This window comes from Paramisgurnus dabryanus, chromosome 14 (assembly GCF_030506205.2).
Source record: "Paramisgurnus dabryanus chromosome 14, PD_genome_1.1, whole genome shotgun sequence".
Taxonomy (NCBI): domain Eukaryota; kingdom Metazoa; phylum Chordata; class Actinopteri; order Cypriniformes; family Cobitidae; genus Paramisgurnus; species Paramisgurnus dabryanus.
In genome coordinates, this window is record NC_133350.1 from 38433984 (window position 1) to 38438498 (window position 4515).

The window sequence follows — 4515 nt, forward strand, 5'->3', positions numbered from 1 at the left end:
AAGCTATTGTCTTTTGTTTTATATCAAATTAAAGGTGTGTATGTGTACTTTACAGACATATGAGTGACTTTACTGTGTGTTGTTCCTAACAGGAAGGAGAAGAGTTACAGTTGAGCCTGTTTTAGGCCACAAGGCCTGTGAATCACAATGGTAAAGTTGCATGTACAAATTTCTTAATTTTTAATTAAAACAAAGTCCAATCAGATTGTGTGATACATCATTGTAAAGCTTGTGTTTTGCAGTTTCACATGAACCCAAGCTCATTGTTGTATGTTACTCACAGCTGGAGGGAACAGGGGTCAAATCGGCCTTGTTGAGGTCAGTGCAAAAGGCCAGTAAATTATTTGGTAAATTGCCTGTACAAAAATCTGTGTATATCAGTCAAATCTGAAGCTATTGTCTTTTGTTTTTTATATCAAATTAAAGATGTGTATGTGTACTTTACAGACATATGAGTGACTTTACTGTGTGTTGTTCCTAACAGGAAGGAGAAGAGTTACAGTTGAGCCTGTTTTAGGCCACAAGGCCTGTGAATCACAATGGTAAAGTTGCATGTACAAATTTCTTAATTTTTAATCAAAACAAAGTCCAATCAGATTGTGTGATACATCATTGTAAAGCTTGTGTTTTGCAGTTTCACATGAACCCAAGCTCATTGTTGTATGTTACTCACAGCTCGAGATAACAGGGGTCAAATCAGCCTTGTTGAGGTCATTGCAAAAGGCCTGTAAATTATTTGGTAAATTGCCTGTACAAAAATCTTTGTATATCAGTAAAATCTGAAGCTATTGTCTTTTGTTTTTTATATCAAATTAAAGGTGTGTATGTGTAGTTTACAGACATATGAGTGACTTTACTGTGTGTTGTTCCTAACAGGAAGGAGAAGAGTTACAGTTGAGCCTGTTTTAGGCCACAAGGCCTGTGAATCACAATGGTAAAGTTGCATGTACAAATTTCTTAATTTTTAATCAAAACAAATTCCAATCAGATTGTGTGATACATCATTGTAAAGCTTGTGTTTTGCAGTTTCACATGAACCCAACTGTAGTCTGGTAAGTAAATAAATGCTTTGCTTTAAACAAATGCATCTATTTTTAAACGTTTTTAAATGCTATCTTACGTATTTATTGCCGCTCCAGAACCTAAGTCGATGGGGTTGACCAACGGCTGGAGAAGTGAACGCTCCAGAACCTAAGTCGATGGGGTTGACCAACGGCTGGAGAAACTTTCGGGTTGACCAACTGCTGGAAGTACTTTCGGGTTGACCAATGGTTGGAGATCGTTTCGGGTTGACCAACGGTTTGGTTCTCCAGAGGGGCCGGGAGTATGGGGCTTAGGCCGGGGGGGAGTGCTTAAGAGTGGGTGCCCGGGACCGAACGGTGCGCCGGGTACGGGCTCCAGGGTGTCCGTGGCGGGTTCCGAGGCCGGCCTCAGGTGCACTGTGGGCGGGTAGAGGGGCCACCGTCCTCGGGGGTCCGAGGCCGGCCTCGGGTGCACTGTGGTCGGGTAGAGGGGCCACCGTCCTCGGGGTCGTATCTCGGCCGGGGAAAGGGTTAGAGTGGCGCGGGTTGGCTCGTTGGAAAGGTCCCTCCGCGGGGCGTCCGAGGGTGGGTGTCCCGAAGGGCTGCGGCGAAGGGCTCCGGAGCTACGGCCGTGGGAATATCAAGGGGTGGTACTCCGTATCTCGGCCGGGGAAAGGGTTAGAGAGGCGCGGGTTGGCTCGTTGGAAAGGTCCCTCCGCGGGGCGTCCGAGGGTGGGTGTCCCGAAGGGCTGCTGCGAAGGGCTCCGGGGCTACGGCCGTGGGAATATCAATGAGTGGTACTCCGTATCTCGGCCGGGCTTAGGGTTAGAGAGATGCGGGTTGGCTCGTTGGAAAGCTCCCCTCGGGTAGAGCAACCGACCCGACGGGCGAAGTCCTGGGACTTAGTGCGCCGGAGCTACGGCCGTTTAAAAGTCAGGCGGTGGTACCCCGTATCTCGGCCGGCCTTAGGGTTAGAGAGAAGCGGGTTGGCTCGTTGGAAAGGGCCGCTCCGGTAGAGCAACCGACCAGAGGGACGAGTTCATCCGAGCAAAGGCCCCTGAGTTACGGCTGTTTAAAGGTCAGGCGGTGGTACATCGTATCTCGGCCGGGCTTAGGGTTAGAGAGAAGCGGGTTGGCTCGTTGGAAAGGGCCGCTCCGGTAGAGCAACCGACCCGAGGGACGAGTTCATCCGAGCAAAGGCGCCCGAGTTACGGGCATTTAAAGGTCAGGCAGTAGTACGCCGTATCTCGCCCGGGCTTAGGGTTAGAGAGAAGCGGTTTGGCTCGTTGGAAAGGTCCCCTCCAGTGGAGGAATCGACACAAAGGGCGAGTCGATCCGAGCAAAGGCGCCCGAGCTGCGGCCGTGGGAAAATCCGCGGAGGGACCGCCGTATCTCGACCGGGCTTGGGGTTAGAGAGATGCGGGTTGGCTCGTTGGAAAGGAACCCTCCGGTGGAGCATCCGACCCAAAGGGCGAAGTCCTGGGACTTAGTGCGCCGGAGCTACGGCGTTTAAAGGCCAGGCGGTGGTACGCCGTATATCGCCCGGGCTTGGGGTTATAGAGAAGCGGGTTGGCTCGTTGGAAAGGGCCGCTCCGGTAGAGCAACCGACCCGAGGGACGAGTTTATCCGAGCAAAGGCGCCCGAGTTACCAGGGGCGTCGCACCCGTGGGGGATGTGGGTGTTTTAACACCCACACTTTTCCCGGTGAGAGGGTTCAACACCCACACTTTTTATGCAGTTTTTCAAGAACGCCTTATTAAGTCGCTCCTCCGTTTCTCTGGCCGCTCTCTGTCTGCTGCGCTGCTTCCTCTCCCCCTCCCCTCTCAAACATGACGCCGGCTTTGAGTGTTACCGGCTGATGATTGGCTGTTCTGCCTTAAGTCCCGCCTCTCTTGGTGGGTTAGATTGATCGGTCAGCTCGCGCTGAGGAGGCGGGAACTTATGTTTATTTACATCTCCCTTTTTCAGGTAGGCTACTTTGAATGAGTGTTTAAAAAACTTTATTAAACACTTTAATCAACTCTATGCTTTTGAGGTTTTTGAATAAGCTTGATATGTGCTTGGGACTAATGCTAATTGGATTATTGTTCAGCAGCTGGCTAAATTCGGTCATGTAGACAATGTGGCATGCAATGTATAACCTGTGATGAAGAAGGCAGGGAATTGACGAGGATGAGGGACAAATTGCAATCGATTTGATATTTTGAGCATTGTTTGTTGATTAGCTGAATACTTTGTTAATACTACCTGTTGTGTATGATTGTACTTGTTGAGGAGAAAAAAATGAGAAATGATGACATAGTTCTTCAACAGGTAACTTATGCAAACAATGAAAGAAAAGTGTAGCCTATATTATTTAAATGTAAAAACGGTAAATTGTTACATCATTTAGACCACCAGAGAAAAAGCTTTTCAGGGCACAAGTAGCAAAATTTAGCAGTAACAGTCCTGTCAGACCCATGTCACTATCGAGCTTACCATTATCTTTTTGTCACGCAGTATCAATAAGATACAGAAAAGAAAGAGGCAGGAGAAGATTGACACCTTTTTCAAGAGAAATCCTGTAAGTGAAGTTGAAAGCTGGACATTGATAAATGTTGACATTAAACAGTAGCCTATTACCATTATATATTTTGGCATTAATTTAATATATTACTTTTCAAGTTTCAATAAGGTTTGCTAGTACCACAGCCTTATTCCTTTATCACCTTGTTTAGGAGATGAGGTTGCTGGAGGCATCAGTTTAAAGAGAGAGAGAGACACATAAAGTTTCACAGGTGTGCAATGAAAAATGAATGTTACAGTTTGTGAAAGAGGTCTATGAAGGAAGAGAGCGTGTGTTTGTGTCATGGGTGGTGCTTAATTCCATCCCAGGTGCACATACGCCTGTTTCTGGTGTGTTTATATCAAATTTAAAATGATATATATCCATCCCCCACACTTTTAAAAAGCTTGCTACGCCCCTGCGAGTTACGGTTGTTTAAAGGTCAGGCGGTGGTACGCCGTATCTCGGCCGGGCTTAGGGTTAGAGAGAAGCGGGTTGGCTCGTTGGAAAGGTCCCCTCCAGTGGAGCAACCGACCCAAAGGGCGAGTCGATCCGATCAAAGGCGCCCGAGCTGCGGCCGTGGGAAAATCCGCGGAGGGACCGCCGTATCTCGGCCGGGCTTGGGGTTAGAGAGACGCGGGTTGGCTCGTTGGAAAGGTCCCCTCCGGTGGAGCAACCGACCCAAAGGGCGAAGTCCTGGGACTTAGTGCACCGGAGCTACGGGCGTTTAAAAGTCAGGCGGTGGTACGCCGTATCTCGCCCGGGCTTAGGGTTAGAGAGATGCGTGTTGGCTCGTTCGAAAGGTCCCCTCCGGTGGAGCAACCGACCCAAAGGGCGAGTCGATCCGAGCAAAGGCGCCCGAGCTACGGCCGTTTAAAGTTCAAGCGGTGGTACCCCGTATCTCGGCCGGGCTTAGGGTTAGAGAGAAGCGTTTTGGCTCGTTGGATA

General features: G+C 49.0%; 1 long non-coding RNA gene across 1 annotated transcript; it reads left to right on the plus strand.

Annotated features, from left to right (window-relative positions):
* Positions 1-2850: 2850 nt before the first annotated feature.
* Positions 2851-3935, plus strand: LOC135765082 (uncharacterized). Its single transcript, XR_010540432.2, has 3 exons — positions 2851-2990; positions 3522-3585; positions 3740-3935. It is a non-coding gene; the product is annotated as an uncharacterized lncRNA (long non-coding RNA).
* The last annotated feature ends 580 nt before the right edge of the window (positions 3936-4515 follow it).